Source organism: Scyliorhinus canicula, chromosome 9 (genome assembly GCF_902713615.1).
Source record: "Scyliorhinus canicula chromosome 9, sScyCan1.1, whole genome shotgun sequence".
NCBI classification, from domain to species: Eukaryota; Metazoa; Chordata; class Chondrichthyes; order Carcharhiniformes; family Scyliorhinidae; genus Scyliorhinus; species Scyliorhinus canicula.
The window spans coordinates 69,673,585-69,691,323 of NC_052154.1; the positions used below are offsets into that span (position 1 = coordinate 69,673,585).

The window sequence follows — 17,739 nt, forward strand, 5'->3', positions numbered from 1 at the left end:
GCCTGATGAGAACACAGCCTCAAAAAGAACACAACTCTCTGATTCAAAAGGTAAGAGTACGGGCTAGCTGTTTCCAGCCCAGCTAGCTCACGGTGTGGTGTTGATCTGTGGATAAGAAGCTATTGGCTACAGCTCAACCTTCCATTGCATAGCAGTAAGCTTCAAGAAAATCAATACTACCAATGCTCATAATGTAATGAAGTTACAACAGCTCTCTGAAAATGCTGTGGATTGCTCAAAACTGCTATAGCAGAGAAACCATATAACTCCACAATCGTAACATATTTCATTTGGAATCTATTTGACAGACTAAACAATACAAAATTCTCTGCTCCTGTAGAGTGCACAACCAAAATATTTAATGAGAGTTAGCCCCCAATGTCTATTTCTACAGACGCGAGGGCACACTCAAGATCCTTGGATAATATTTTGAATGTAAAACCTTCTGCCCCAATAGCTTTAATTACAAATGACTACTCGTGTCAGATTATCCAAAAATAATTCATTGCTACTCCCAACTCCATGTGAATTGTGCATGCTCTTCCTTCTTGGGGCCTTGTCAGTCAGAAATGAGGAGGGGAGCCGGAAGGAAAGTTAAAGGGATTCCAAAGGAGGCCTGAGTTGTTCCTCTGGAGAGGTCCTATTGAGGTACTATTTTCAACTTCACTGCCTGGTCAGTAAGGTGCCATAGCAGATTGCCCGCCCTTTATAGAACCCGTCTGATTTTCATTCCATCAATTTCAATGAAAACCAATGGCCAATTGCTTCTTCCATTGATCAGTGAAGGTGACACTTGCCTTCATTTTTTCTGGTGCTCCGGATCACCATTTCGTTGTGGGGCTCATTCCAGGGGACAATGGGAAGGAGACAAAGCATATGGGGAATTGGAGGCAAGTACAAAAGCACAATCAAAAGAGTTTCTGAGTCATAAAGTTATTCGGGTGACAAGGGAGGTCATTCAGCCCATCAAGTCCATGCCATCTTTCAGTAAAGCAATCCATTCAATTCTATTTGGCTGTTTTAACACTGTAGCCCTCTAAGTTTATTTCCCTCAACTGCCTATCCAATTTTCTTTAGAAATAATTCATCATCTCCACATCAACCACCACTGTAGGTAAAGACTTGCTATGTAAAAAAAAGTTCTTTCTCTTGTCCTTGCTGCATCTCTTGCCCAAAACCTTGATTTTGTGGCCATCAGCTAATAAGAACAGTGTAAGTGTGTGTACCTTGTCTAAGCTTGTCATAATCTTGCACACCTCTATCAAATCTCCTCTGGAAGAACAACCCCAGCTTCTCCAACCTAACTTTGTCACTAAATTCCCCCATTGCTGGAACCATTCTGGTAAATCCCCTCTGCACCCTCTCAAGGCCCTTCACAACCTTCCGAAAAGTATGGTGGTCAAAACTGGATACAATACTGTTGTTGCAACTTTGGCAGTGATTTATAAAGATTCCACATATAGTGAAAATAATGAACTACAGAAACAGAGCCAGTAAAGGGAAAGAAAGAGAATGAAGAACTGCAGCCTGGATTTTTAGAATGACCCCCTCCAAGGGGTCAACTGAAAACACACCCCTGCCAATACTGTCTGGCCCACAGACATTTAACACTCCAAGTGCTGACTGGTTTCCTCATTCAGGAGGAAGTCCCAACTCCGAGAGCTGCCAGCCAATTGGATTGGCCAGCAACTCGCTAGTCTCTGCAGCGCCAGAAGCTGCAGCGGGCAGGACTGGGACTACAAGCAGTCCCCAGGGCCCAAATCCTGGGATTCCAGGATACGTACGTTGCGGAGATCTCAGGACGGGGGGGGGAGGTGAGACCCATGAAGATGGGCAGAGGTGGAGTGAAGTGGGGTGTTGTTGGAGAGACTGGTGAGGGGAGGGGGTACAGCTGACAGACTTTCAGGGGCGGGACCACCAATATTAAAAGGAGTCTGCTGATGGAGGTTCCCTCACGCCTTTTCCACCCGAGGTCTGAACATGGTTACTTTTTGGGTTTTCAGTGGCCCACAGGGGGCCAGCACGGCGCCGGAGTGCTCAACATAACTACCGTGCCGATATGTGGCCCTGCACTGCCGGCGCGGGTCCGCGCAAGCGCGTGGTGGCCATTTCCACGCCGGCACATGCGTGTGATGGCTGTCTCTGCACCGGCGCATGTTAACCATCTCTGCACCGGCGCATGCACGTGGTGGCCATCTCTGCGCCGGTGCCGCGCAACATGTCATAGCGACACAGCGGGCCCACGCGGAAGAAGGTAGGCCCCCCCTGATTGCGCGCGCACGCCGATCGGTAGCCCCCGATCGCAGGCCTGGCCGTTGTGGAGGCCCCCCCCCCAAGAGTCTGATCCCCCCCGCCCCCCCACCAGGACGGCCACCGCGGCGAATTGCCGCGGGGGCCTCTTTCAATGGCCCGCGACCGCGGCCGCGTCGACCGCGCACGCGCATGACTGCCGCCGATTCCCTGGTCACCGGAGAATCATGTCCCGGCGTCGGAGCAGTGTGGCGGGAATTTTCGCCGTCAACAGTGATTCTCCAACCCGGCACGGGCTCAGAGACTCCCCGCCATGATCTGCAGAAATGATATCAGAGCATAAAAAATGATCAATCTTCATCAAAGCCACTGGGTGTAGCTCCACGTTCTGTTTTACTGTAAATAATTTTTCTACTAAATTCTGTTTGCTGTAAATTTCTGTTTAACCCTGGTATTCCAGGTGGAAATTTCTGGAAGAAATGAACACTGCAAACAAAATACTGTTTAAAAAAAAATCTGTATTCATTTTAACGCCTCCAGCAGACAAAGAGGCTTTCAGGTAACTAAAATTCAAGGCTGGCATTTGCAGGGATGCAAGAGGAAGCTTTTATTTGGATCATGTGATCAGATTGCAGGTCTAAAAAAAGCCTCTTCTGCAGAGAATTGAATAAATAATAAACAAAATACTTTGATCACCCACAGTAAATTTGCTTGAGAATGACAAGAGCAGAGTATTCAATAGATTCACTCCCAATGCTTTCAATATACAAAGGCCTAACAGCAAAGTACAGATACAGCCATTTCACACCATAGCGATCACCATAGAAACCATCTTATCTTCCTGTATCTCTCACATGTACACATACAAGCTCCTGACAATAGATGGGCTGTACTGCTCGTGCCAAATCTATCCCCATCAACAGTCAGAGCATGTGACCGCTGGAAATCATGTTCTTTTTTACAAAACAACACAATAGGTGCAGCAATTGCAGCTAAACATTACAGCCTCTATTAGTAGCGACTAGGGGCTTTTCACAGTAACTTCATTGAAACCTACTTGTGACAATAAGCGATTATTATTATTATTTATAACATACAGGTTCTTCTCATTTTGCATCTTAGTCTTTTCTTCACCCTTTCCTTACACTGGGGTTTCTGGAATTCATTCCTTTCCGTTTCTGTTTCCTTTTGCTCTTTGGCTCTAATACATGCGTCTTTTGTCCCCCTCATTCTGCGCGTTTGGCCCCTCACTCCTTGAGATCTACGCTGCAACATATGATAAACATTTGGAATGCTTGCAAGGTTGTAGCACATTTCTGGAGAGGGAACATTAGTAAAACTGCTTGGGTTTTGACCTTGAAGGTTGTCAGATCGGTTACCCCTCGAGGTTAACCCTCTAACCAAAGACTTCAGACTGAAATATTTGAGTGCACAGCTAGATAGCTATCCGGGTTCAAGTCAGAGTGATTTGTCTCCTCTCTCTGGATTTCTCAAAGGTTTATTCCTATTTTTTTTTTAAAAAAGAGGTACTGTAAACTCAATTCAAGCTTACAATCCACATTCCATCATTTTTTACTCAACTGTCTTTTTGCTGAAATTGGTGTCATGAATTTCAAACTCAGGTCACTTGCTTGATACGGGCATCGTCAGTGCATTAAGGAGTGCTGACTTGCAATGAGGTGGAGAGAGAAAACTTGTTATTGTTGACGGCAGGCACTGGCAATTAGGGCAGAATCTGTGCCGTGGGTTCACAGGTGCTCTCACGACAGATGGCAAAGTTAGCAGGTCGGTGCATCAAGGCCTGCGGAGATGGTTGGAAGGGCAGTGGCATAAGAGTCCGGCAGCCTCCTTGACAGCCTTCTTTCACCTGTTGCGCTTCCAAAACAAAATTCTGTACCGGATGCCTGTCCCAAACAAGTTTTTCTTTCATTTGCTATCTAGAGTGGAACTCTGCAAATTATACATATGTCTCATTGTCTCCTGAACTTCAGTAAGAGTTGGTTTTGGAAAAGATTTGTTATCATGCCCCCTTTTCTCAGCAGAATCCTAATAATTGCTTCATTTACTCTGTAATTTACTTGTCTAGCGAGCAATCATGGATTGCATTTCCTTTCAGATGATTAAGAACAAATTCTACTCTGCTGAGTTAATATAAATCCTCCCAAAACTAACATTTTAGTCAAAGTCAATAATAAAAAAGGACATGGTACTAAAATACTAATATGATTGCAACAAAAAACAAACACAAAGCCTGTTTTTAGAAAAAGTTCGATCATGCAGGTACCTTCCCTTGCTCCATCGAAATTGGCTGTGAAAGCAAATACGACAATTCTTGTGCAGGTATGGTGAACATCTGCCAAGTCTTCATTTAAATAGATTTGCCTATATTCTGGTGCTCCAAGGAAGCCACGGCACAAAATCTGACTCCAGTGCACAGAACATGACTCACTAACAAATCACAGCCAGAAAGAACCTGCCACAACATAAGCCTTTGGACGGCTTGAGGTTGGTTGATTTGCTGGCCCTCTGTTCACAAACTGTACTTGCGCAGCTGAACAGAAAATCTTTACTGAGGCACTGTCAGTCCTCTCCTCTGGGCTTAAAAGAACGTGTGGCATTATTTTGAAGGAGAGTAGGGGTGTCATTCACAATATCCTGGCTAATATTTATTCTTTAACCAAGATCACTAAAACAGATTACCTGGTAATTATCACATTAATATGAGTGCACATTGGCAGCTGCCCTCGAGCCAAAACTCTTAAGTAGCATCATTATCTCATCCATAGTGGATACTGGGTCCAGAATATAAAGAAGCAGATCATCTGTGTACAAGGGCATCATATAGATTCATAGAATTTACAGTGCAGAAGGAGCCATTTGCCCCATCAAGTCTTCACCGGCCCTTGGAAAGAGCGCCCTACCTAAGCCCACACCTCCGCCCCACTTAAACCCACGCCTCCCCGGTAACCCAATAACCCCACCCAACCTTTTTGGACACTAAGGGCAATTTAGCATGGCCAATCCATCTAACTTGCACATCTTTGGGCTGTGGGAGGAAAAGGGGAGCACCCGGAGGAAACCCACGCAGACACGGGGATAAAGTGCAAATTCCGCACAGACAGTGGCCCAAGCCGGGAATCGAACTTGGGACTTTGAAGCTGTGAAGCAACTGTGCTAACCATTTTGCTACCGTGTATGATCTGTTCCCCCCGGTTTATCCCCCTCCATTTACTGGAAGATCTTAACGCTCTGCCCAACGGTTCAATTGCTACAGCAAATAGAAGCGGAGACAATGGACATCCCTACCACTTACCCGGAAAATAACCCGAGCATTCAAATCCATGTTGATTACCATTACTTTCTAAATGTCCAGTTATCACATCCTTAACAATAGATTCTAACTTTCTTTTATCTATGATGCAAACAGGTTTTTTTTTGTTCTCCATTCTCCCTCTTCCTCCCATCTTTTTAAAAATAAATTTAGAGTACCCAATTATCTTTTCCCGATCAAGGGGCAGTTTGGCGTGGCGAATCCATCCAGCCTGCACATCTTTGGATGGTGGGGGTGAGTCCGACACAGACATGGGGAGTGTGTGTGTGCTCCACGCGGACGGTGACCCAGGGCAGGAATTGAACCCTGCTCTTCAGCGGTGTAGGCAGCAGTGCTAACCACTGCGTCATTGTGTTGCATCACTTCCTCTCATCTTAAATAGTGTGATTATATTTGCTCCTTTCCAGTCCACAAGAACCATCCCAGAATGTGAAGAATTATCAAAAGAGATAACCAAGGGCAGCACGGTGGCACAGTTGTTAGCACTGCTGCCCCGTGGCGCCGAGGACCCAGGTTCGGTCCCGGTCCCGGGACACTGTCTGTGTGAAGTTTGCACATTCTCCCCGTGTCTGCATGGGCCCCACCCCCACAAACCCAAGGATGTGCAGGGTAGGTGGGTTGGCCACGCTAAATTGCCCCTTAATTGGAAGAAATTAATTGGATACGCTAAATTTTTTTTAAAGGATAGCCACCTGCCCAACTCCACTGAGGAGGTCAGAGCCATGACCAGGGACTGCCCGATCTGCGCGGAGTGCAAGCCGCACTTCTACCGTCCGTATAAGGCCCACCTGGTAAAGGCATCCCGGCCCTTTGAGCGCCTCAGTGTCGATTTCAAAGGGCCCCTCCCCTCCACCAACCGCAATACATATTTCCTCACCGTCATTGACGAATTCTCCCACTTCCCCTTTGCCACCTTTGGATCCCTTTAATGACCGCGGCCACCGTCATTAAAGCCCTACATAGTGTCTTCACTCTGTTTGGTTTTCCCACGTATGTTCACAGTGACCGGGGCTCGTCGTTCATGAGCGATGAACTGTGTCAGTACCTGCTCAGCAAAGGCATCGCCTCGAGCAGGACTACCAGTTATAACGCCCGGGGAAACGGGCAGGTGGAGAGGGAGAACGCAACGTTCTGGAAGGCCGTCCTCCTGGCCCTACGGTCTAGGAATCGGCCAGTTTCCCACTGGCAGGAGGTCCTCCCCGATGCACTCCACTCCATTGGGTCTCTCCTTTGCATGGCCACAAACGAGACCCCTCATGACTGCCTGTTTGTTTTCCCCAGGAAATCCACCTCCGGGGCCTCGCTTCAATCCTGGCTGAAGACACCGGGGCCCGTCCTACTCCGCAAACACGTCAGGAGCCATAAGTCCGACCCCCTGATTGAGAGGGTCCAGCTCCTACACACCAATCCCCAGTACGCATTCATAGAACACCCCGACGGCCGACAGGATACGGTTTCCCTCCGGGACCTAGCACCCGGAGGCTCCACTACCACTGCCAGCCCAACCTACCCCACCCAACCTACACTGACCAGAGCCTCCGCCCCTACATGGCACCCTCCCGCCCCCCCCATTCCCTCTTCACCGACCCACAGGAACGAAGCTCCGGAAGACACGCTCCCGGAGTCCATGCCTGTATCCACATCAGCAACGTCATTACCCATGCCCGCACGGATGATTTCGACACCCGGGCCAGCTGCGATACCAGAACTCTGGCGATCACAGCGCCCAATCCGGGCGCTGGACAGGCTGAACATGTGAACCCTTCACCCCCGCCGGACTTCATTTTTTAACAGGGGGTGAATGTGGTGAATGTATTGCATTAACCATTCACCATGTATGTAACTGTATCACGATGTTGCCCATGAGGGCTCCACCTATGGACCATTGTAAGGTATTACCTGTGATGTATCATGTTGGTGCCTTTGTGGGCTCCGCCCCTTGAGGGGAGGTATAAAGAGCAGCAGCCCTGTAGGCGGCTCTCAGTAACAGAGCAGTCGCAGGCAGGCACTGTTCTAGTCGATTAAAGCCAGAGTTTACTTCTACTCCTTGTTTCGTGTGAATTGATAGTTGCATCAACAATGGAAAGGGGAAAGCAAATCATTCAATTTTGATTTAAAATCCGTGTCTGTGTGGGTTTCACCCCCTACAACCCAAAAGATGTGTAGGGTAGGTGGATTGGCCATGTTAAATTGCCCCTTAATTGGTAAAAAAAGTGGGTACTCTAAATTTTTGTAAAATTTGATTTAAATCAACGCACCAACAGGAAATGCTTAAACTGTCCGAAACCCTTCAGGCATGCAGTGTTGTTTGTGCATTGCAAAAGATGTTTCCTTCAGCAGATGAAAGGAAGACAAATTAAATGATCATGTGAAATATTAGAAAACCCACTGCACGTTTTGCCTCTGAGTGAATTAGTGCTGTTTACATGGATCACAGCAGTAATTCGAATCAAATTGATCTGAATGAAATTGTTCCATTTCTCATTTCCAAATGCAAGAGTTACACAAGGGGGGAAAAGAACATGCCTGAGGCAACAAATTAACAGTCGTAGCAGTCTGAATCTTGCAAACTGTGATGCACAATGGAGATCAGCCCGATAATTTTATTATGAGTGGGAAAGACTTGAGAACATTAGTCATGAGCAATGGAGTTATACGCAGACAAGGCAGAATAGTCCTTGTTGAAATTACTGTTTGTATGACACAGAAACAAAACAAAAGCTCAGTGTCCCAGGTTCATAATCTAAACAGGCAATGTGGGAGAATTCCCACACGTCTGCTCCTTGTGCGCCTGTGAAATAGGCGTTAGGGCTCCTTGCATGGTGATTTGTCATCACATTCTGGAGAGCAAGAGTACTGAATGGCAGTCTTAGATTCCTTAGATATTCAAATTGGAACCATACATTGGTTTCTGGACATTTGGGCTGAAATTCGCCGGCAGTTGCGATTCACTTTTCCCGCCGGAAGCGTAACCCTGCCAGCGGGTTTCATGGCTATGTGGGGTGGTTACAATATGAAATCCCATTGACAATCAGCGGGAAGATAGGATTCCACCGCCAGTGAATGGCGTGCCGCTGGGGAACCGGAGAATCCTGCCCTTGATGTGAAATTCAAGGTTATGCTGCACCACAACCTGTGATGTGGAGATGCCGGCGTTGGACTGGAGTGAGCACAGTAAGAAGTCTTACAACACCAGGTTAATGTCCAACAGGTTTGTTTCGAATCACTAGCTTTCGGAGCACTGCTCCTTCCTCAGGTGAATCCTGAGGAATCCTGTTGTAAGACTTCTTACCATAACCTGTGGTAACAGGTCTCGACAGTCCTAACTAGCTGTCCTTAAAAGGACTCCAAGCAATGTTGACTTTGCATTTTTGTGGGTTTACGAAAGGTAGTATTAGCCTCTCTTGGGCCCACAAAAATACTCCAGCCTGATGCTGGCACATTTGGGCCCACCTTCTGCCAGGCCCTGCCCTCACCCGCTCCACCAGTTATGCTCACTCTCCCCTACGGTGGGCTGCAATGGAAAGCTTGTTTGTCCTCTGCAGCTGCCACTAGCATGTAAGTGAGGCTCCAAACCACAATTTGGCTCAGCCCTTGGCTGATACGGAGCAACATGTGCCGTAGGTGGTCAGACCGTCTCATGTCCATTTGGTGCCAGTCTTTTCTTTCCTCCATTATTTCAGGCAGAGTGGGTTTTTTAATGCACCTATGAATAAATATAAAATTCAAAATAGGGTTGGGCAGAGTATGTGTGTGTGTGTGTGTGTGTGTAGAGGGGGGTTGTTTCATTGTAGCAGTGGAATGTTTGCAAGCTTGCGTACCAACCCCTAAAATCACCTAATTCCTTTCCTTAGAACAGTAGTTTTACATTGAATGATTTCCCGTGGCTTCCTCCAATATTCCCCCATTAAAATAAGGGTTATTTTAAACAAACATTTTCTCCTTAAGGGTTCTATTTCAGGACCCAAGATTTTTGAGCACACCAGCCAACCGGAGGATTGAAGATTGATTTGTTCGTCAACGGAGTGGAGGGGCAGTGGGAGGGGAAGGGCTCATTTCTTCATCTTGGGGTGCTCGGTGGTGTCTTGGCCTGCTCATTCATCCGAAGGTGGAGCTTGCTGCTGTTCAGTTATATTCCACTGAGGAAACTCGGCGAGTGAGATTATTCCACTCTTGCAATGCAGTTGAGACACATCCACTGGAATGCTGCCTGCAGGCTGGCAGTCCTCCAAAAACCTTTCGTAATGCTGTACTTTGGCACTCTGCCTGGTCACTAGGAGCTTTAGACAGAATGTTTCCTCTTTGATAGTGATATGGAAAAGCCATATTTCATTGAAGAGCAGCATAGGCCTTAATTTATTAGAGGAATGTACATTATACTGCATATTAACGCCTTATCCCAAGCCCACCAACAAATCTGGACACTTTAGGATCAAATGTGCGTGGGGGGGGGGAGGAGCTGTTTTACAGTGGACTAATTTGCATATCATTTTGTACATATTATTATCCGAATGGCAAAACAATTACAATCTGTTGTTCAGAAAGATGGACTGTATAGTTTGAGTTGAATGGTAGGAATTATTTATTCCAATAAATTTACTTTACCCATGTAAATTTAACCTGGCTTGTCATCCTTTTATCATTAGGATGCTCCTCTTCAAACTCACTTAGAGGAATGACAAAGTACAGCATTATGCCTGGGAACAAACCTCCCTGACACACCCTTCGCCACCTACAAAGAATTGTGAACACAGCCCAGTCCATCAAGCGAAACCACCTCCCATCTATTGACTCTGTCTGCACCTCCGCGGCTGCCTTGGAAAAGCGGGCAGCAGAATCAAAGCCCTCTCCCACTTGGGTTATTCTCTTTTCCTACGTATTCCATCAGGCAGGAGACACAAAAGTCTGAGAACACATATTAACAGGTTCAAAAACAGGTTCTTCCCCGCTGTTACCAGACTTCTGAATGACCCTCTTATGGACTGAACTGATCTTTCCATGCATCTTCTCTACTAAGTAGTACTACACTCTCTATGCTTCACTCGATGTCTGTGTATTTATCGTATGTCCGATGTATTTTCATGTATGGAATGATCTGCCTGGACTGTACGCAGAACAATACTTTTCACTGTACTTCGGTATATGTGACAATAAATCAAATCCAATTGCTGGGTGTCTACGAAAATGTGTTCACCCTCAATTATGTAGATATGACTGTATGTGACAAGAAACAAACAATTCAGGCTCGTTTTAATATAATAGCTGTACCTTAAAATCAAGCACAATAAGCTGTACCTATTTTAAAAAAACATCTGGGGTTGGATTCTCCAATAATGGCGCTATGTCTCCACACCAGTGTTTCACTCTGGACTTTCCTGAAGAAAGTCCTGAGTGATTCTCCCATCTGCAGGGGGTTTGCAGGGCCCTGGAGTGGTTCTCGCAGCTCTGGCTGCGGGTACAGGGTCCCACACCTCCGGTTGGGAGACGGCCCATACGCACGGTGGCGGCCTGCAGCAGCTGCCTCATGCCTCATGGCGGATTCGGACCACGGAGCGGCACCAGAAATGTAGTCTCCCCCCCCCCCCCCCCCGGGATCACGTGCGCCCGCGGGTCCATGCCGCCCGATCGGTCCCCGGCCATCCATGAGGCTCCGCCCCAGTGAATGATCCCCCCACCAGGGCGGCCGTGGACTGAGTCCGCAGCCGCCACATGACGTTCCTTACGGCTGATAGGTGGTTAGAACAACGCCGTCGGGAACTCGGCCAGTTGCACGCGGAGAATCGCGGGGGGGGGGGGGGGGGGGGGGGAGCCTTTGTCAATGGCGCCCTACCCCAAGCCGTGTAGTTTGTGCGATTCTCGAGCGATTCTCCGGGGTCTGGAGAATCCCGGGAGTGGCGCTCATCCGGCTTTCCGGTTTGACGACCATTCACCGTCCCCCGCGCCGAACGTGATTTCGGCACGTAGGCTCGGAGAATCCAGCCCGTGGTATGGTACAAGCGCATCTAAGGCGAAGCTAGATAAATACACAAGGGCAAAATGGATCGAATAATATGCTGAAAGAATTGGATGAAGAGACTGTGATTGAATGGCCTGTTTCGGTGCTGAACATTCTGTGTAATGTTGCTGTCGTAGTCGTCCTGTTAACAAATTTGTGGTGCAGCATAATGTAATTTTCAGATAATACGTGTGTGAATTCCAGTTATGAATGTAGTAGTCTGCCTTTTTTTTTGAATGAGACCTCCTGTTATGAATTTCTAATGAGCCTTGGCAACAGATCAGGAGCTATAAAAAGCAGGCAACTGTAAAGAATCCTCACAGTCTATTGGAATTAAGCAAGCTAAGATCTTCACAGAGAAGCAGCTAGCTTTCCCTGGGTTTCCACAGCATGCAAGACAATATGTACATAAATACATGCTACATTTAAGATTTGTGACATTTTGTTCTTTTATCTATCAAGGAAAGAAATTATAGATGGGGAATATGGGGTAGGATTCTCTGGCCATATTTATTGCCGGCAAGAGGCTGCCCGCCATTGGCCAGCGCCGGAATCTTCTGGTCTGGCCGCTATCAATGGAATTTCCCATCGATTCCACCCCACAATGCTGAGAAACCCGCGGACGGGGTGTACCATTGGCGGGACCAGAAGATCCCACTGGCGTGAAGAGTCGGAAGATCTCGCCCATGTCGTCCATATTTGTGTTGCCACTATTTCCATAAGTATGCTCAAATGTGTTTGCACAGTTGTTCAGAGCATAACATCTGTCCTCAGATCTTTGTGCGAACTGGTTTAAATTTGTCTGACACTACGATTTCAACCTGCTATTTACGAAGGGAGAGGAAGAATAGGGAACCACAGACCTGTTAGCCTTACATCAGCAGTAGGGAAAATGCTCGAATCTATTCTAAAGGGTATGATCAATGGACACTTGGATAATGATGATCTGATTGAGCATAGCCAACATGGATTTATGAATAGGCAATCCTGTTTGACAAACCGGTTGGGGTCTATTGACGATGGTTTTTAATATAAATTTAGAGTACCCAATTCTTGTTTTTCCAATTAAGGGACAATTTAGCATGGCCAATCCACCTACCCTGCGCATCTTTTTTTGGGTTGTGGGGGTGGGACCTATGCGGACACAGGGGGAATGTGCAAACTCCATATGGACAGTGCCGTGGCGCCGTGAGGCAGCAGTGCTAACCACTGCGCCACCGTTCTGTCCTGTCCATTGAAGATGTTAATAACATAATTGATAAAGGGAAAATTGGGCGCATGGTGGTGCAGTGGTTAGCACTGCTGCCTCACGGCGCCGTGGTCCCAGGTTCTTCCCGGTGTTCATGACTCTGTAGTTTCTTACTCTTGGGCCAAGCAGTTGCCATACCAGGCTATGATACAGCCAGATAAGATGCTTTCTATGGTAGATCTGTAAAAGTTGAGAAATATAGGCACTGTTGTGCTTTCTTGGTGTGGTTGAAAGTCAGAGCCCCTAGGGCCAGATAATCTACATTCCAGAGTACTTAAAGACATGGCCCTAGAAATAGTGGATTAATTGTGGGCATCTTCCAAGATTCTATAGTCTCTGGAACAGTTCCTACAGATTGGAGGATAGCTCATGTAAGTCCACTCCTTAAAAAAAGGAAGGAGGTAGAAAAAACAGAGAACTATAGACCAGTCAGCCTGATGTCGGTAGTGGGCAAATGCTAGAGTCCATTATAAAAGATTTAACAGAACACTTGGAAAACAGTAGCAGAATTGGACAAGTAAGCATGGATTTATGAAGGGGAAATCATGCTTGACAAATTTACTGGAATTCTTCAGAGGCAGAGAAAATAATTTTCTCAAAGAGAGTTAAGTGCATTCCAATCACCCCCCCCCCCCCCCCCCCCCCCCACCACCTTCGCGCTTGAGTGATTTTGAATTGCCCAGCTGGAAATTGACAGCACTTAACTCTCTTTGAAGTGGTTGATGTTTATAAACATTGTGGTTAGAGCACTTTAGAGCTAGTCAACCATGAAGGAAGATGAATGATGCAAGGCTGCCAGCTGTGAGTGTGCGGAAGCTGTCAATCACAGCCCAGTATGGGAAATGAATGAACAGCTCACACCTCAAGGATCTGAGGGTTTTAAACACAGGTCACTGTTTTCTCTTTCCAAGAATTGACACATTGTACTTCCTCTGTCTGAGCCAGTAGGTGTATACCCAGGTGAGTGTTACAACAGTAATTATTTTCAGTGCCCCTCTCTGGACTGCTCTCTATCTTCCATACAGGGGTCTCCTCTCTGGGGGGCCTCCTGACAGGTTTCCCCATTCTGGGGTACTTCCTGGCAGAGGTCTCTTTTCTGGGGCTTCCTGACAGGGGTCTCGTTTTGGTGGGTCTTTGGGGGTCCCTCCATATTGGGAGTCTCTGTGGGGAGTCCCGCTATTTAGGGAGTCTCTGTGCAGAGTCCCCCTATTTAGGGGGTCTCTGTGGGGAGTTCCCCTATTTAGAGGGTCTCTGTGCAGAGTACCCCTATTTAGGGGGTCTCTGTGGGGAGTTCCCCTATTTAGAGGGTCTCTGTGGGGAGTCCCCCTATTTAGAGGGTCTCAGTGGGGAGTCCTCCTATTTAGGGGGTCTCTGTGGGGAGTCCCCCTATTTAGAGGGTCTCAGTGGGGAGTCCCCTTATTTAGAGGGTCTCTATGGGGAGTCCCTCTGTTTAGAGGGTCTCTATGGGGAGTCCCTCTGTTTAGAGGGTCTCTGTGGGGAGTCCCTCTGTTTTGAGGGGTCTCTGTGGGGAGTCCCTCTGTTTAGAGGGTCTCTGTGGGGAGTCCCTCTGTTTTGAGGGGTCTCTGTGGGGAGTCCTCCTATTTAGGGGGTCTCTGTGGGGAATTGTTGGAAACTCTCATATTCCTCACCATGGCAAAGGATAGTGAATAGTTCCCTGATTTGGACTCTCATTGCATTTAATCTCCGGCGGGAGAACATCGTGTGGAATTCGCCGTTCCCCCATCACCGATGCAGAGAATCCCTTTTTATGACCGATTCGGGAGGGGGGGGGCACTTGTTTGCTCCGCACCCTCCAAACTGGCACAATCAGGGAGTACACTGCACGTCGTTGGAACGGCCTCAGGGAATTACCTGAAGACCCTCCCACGATGCTCCGTCGAGTTCACGACGCCGTGATTCACTTGTGCTCTCAATTTTCGGCAACCTCGCGTGGTGGCTGCAGACTGTGACCTGCGCAGCCACAGTCGGGGGGGGGGGGGAGCCATGCCGTTGGCCGGGGGGCCTTCGGCAAGGGCTGGGGAGACTGGCGCCATGTTGTGCGGTGCGACCGCTGCAGGTCATCGCTGTGCGCATGCGCGGCCACGGACCCGGCAATTCTTCGGCCGTTTATTTCGTAAAGACCGTGTGTTTTACGTGAGCGGCTGCTCGGAAGGCCCGGACATAGCCTCAAAATCAGAGAATCCAACCCACAGTCTCCCAAATGTTTTCAAGAAGGAGTTAGATATGGTAATTCACACTATATCTTTGTAAGCGCAGTAGCGTTATCCGACCACTAGGGGGAGTAGCTCTGGGAATGCTCAGGAGCTTGTACAGGGCTCCACCCTTGGCTCCGCCCACGACTCCTCCCCCTAGTGCTGCTGTATAAATACCCTTGTCCAGAGTCAGCCTGCAGTTCACTGAGAGTTCATCAACGGGTAACAGGCTGGCTCTGTAGTAAGTAGATTAAAGCCTATATTCATATCGGAAACACGTGTCTGGTGAATTGATGGTTCCATCAATAGTTCTTGCAGCTAAAGGGATCAAACGATATGAGAGAAAAGCGGCAACCGTTACTGAGTTGGATGATAGGCCATGGTAATAATAAATGTTGGAGCAGATCCAAAGGGTTGAATGGCCTACCCATGCTCCTATTTTCTATGTTTCTATGTGGGGACCAAATATAACAGGATTCTCCCTTGGCCGACGCCCAAATCGGGGCGTGTGATTGGCAGAGAATAGCTCCCGGCGCCAAAATCACGGCAGGCGCTGGTTTGACGCCGAATCGCGATGCTCCGCCTCCTCAAAAATGGCCTCATTGCAACGCACGGCATGCATAGTTCCAAGCGCGTTCGCATTTCCTTAGCACATCCACCAATAATGATCTGCCTCCGATGGTCCGAGTTCCCAACGGCACGGTCCACATGTGCTCTCAACAATCATAAACCTGGAATGGTGGCAGCGGAGAGAGAGCGCGTATGGACAGTGTCCAGCATCACCATATTTCACCCACATTCGTGCCGCTGGCCGAGGGGCTTCTGCCATGGCTGGGGGGAGTAGTGGGGGGTGGCCAGGAGATGGGCTGTGGGGTCAGGGTGGACGGGGCCGCGGTCCAGCACAACCAGTGCCATCTTTTCGGCCGCGATCGATGTGTGCGTGAGTGGTGCATATTCTGCGCACGGTTGCAGCTTGTCAGCCCTGCACGTGTCCACCACGGTGCCGGAGATTCCTGCAACGTTTTTCATGTGTTCTGCTAGTGTTCCATGCGCCGCTGGTGTTAGCCCCTCACTGGTAGCGGAATCGATGCGGGTGTGGCATCGATTCTTCTGACGTGGAGCTCCTCAGATCCTTCGTTGGCGTCAGCACTTAGACTCAGGATTGGAGAATCCAGCCCATGGTTTCCAAGTTTGCCAATGATACAAAGCTTGGTGGGAATGTGTGTTGTGCGGAAGATGCAAAGTGGTTTCAAAAGGATTTGGACAAATTTGGTGAGTGGGCAAGAACATGGCAGATCAAATATAATGTGGAGAAATGTGGGGTTATCCATTTTGTGGGGGCAACAGATATGCACAGTATTTCTTTCTAAGTGAATAAAAAGTAAGGATCTAAAAACGACCTGGGTGTCCTTGTCAATAAGCCACTGAGAGCTAATGTGCAGGTGTGGCAAGCAATTAGGAAGACTAATGGTATGTTTGCCTTGTTTGTAAAAGGATTTCAGTACAGCAGTCTTACTTCAACTGTATAAACCTTGGTTGGACTGCACCTGGAGTACTGTGTGCAGTTCTGTCCCTATTGCCATAGAGGGAGTGTATCGAAGGTTCACCAGACCTATTCCTGGGATGGTGGGACTGTCTTATGAAGAGAAACTGGGGGATCTGGCCCTGCATTCTCCAGGTTTTTAAAGAATGAGAGCTGATATAAGTGAAATCTACAAAATTCTAAAAGGTATAGACAGGGCAGATACTGGTATAGACAGGGTAGATGCAGGTATAGACAAGATAGGTGCAGGTATAGACAGGATAGATGCAGATATAGACAGGGTAGATGCAGGTATAGACAGGGTAGATGCAGGTATAGACAAGATAGGTGCAGGTATAGACAGGGTAGATGCAGGTATAGACAGGGTAAATGCAGGTATAGACAGGATACATGCAGGTATAGACAGGGTAGATGCAGGTATAGGCAGGGTAGATGCAGGTATAGACAGGATAGGTGCAGGTATAGACAGGGTAGATGCAGGTATAGACAGGATAGATGCAGGTATAGACAGGATAGATGCAGGTATAGACAGGATAGGTGCAGATATAGACAGGATAGGTGCAGGTATAGACAGGGCAGATGCAGGTATAGACAGGATAGGTGCAGGTATAGACAGGGTAGATGCAGGTATAGACAGGGTAGATGCAGGTATAGACAGGGTAGATGCAGGTATAGACAGGGTAGATGCAGGTATAGACAGGGTAGATGCAGGTATAGACAGGGTAGATGCAGGTATAGACAGGGTAGATGCAGGTATAGACAGGGTAGATGCAGGTATAGACAGGGTAGATGCAGGTATAGACAGGGTAGATGCAGGTATAGACAGAGTAGATGCAGGTATAGACAGGGTAGATGCAGGTATAGACAGGGTAGATGCAGGTATAGACAGGGTAGATGCAGGTATAGACAGGGTAGGTGCAGGTATAAACAGGGTAGATGCAGGTATAGACAGGATAGGTGCAGGTATAGACAGGGTAAATGCAGGTAAGGGGTGGGATTCACCAACCCCCGCCAGGTCAGAGAATCGCCGGGGGGGGGGAATCCCACCCCTGCCGGCTGCCGAATTATCTGGCGCTGGGGATTTGGCAGGGGTGGGAATCGCGCTGCGCCGGTCAGCGGTCGCTGGTAGCGACCCCCCCCCCCCCCCCCCCCACCGAT

At 48.1% G+C, this 17,739-nt stretch overlaps 1 protein-coding gene across 3 annotated transcripts in view; it reads right to left on the reverse strand.

The window, feature by feature from the left end:
* The window catches only part of cpne2 (copine II), a 360,136-nt gene that overhangs the window by 229,501 nt on the left and 112,896 nt on the right, over window positions 1-17,739 (reverse strand). The gene's annotated exons all lie outside the window — the stretch shown is intronic.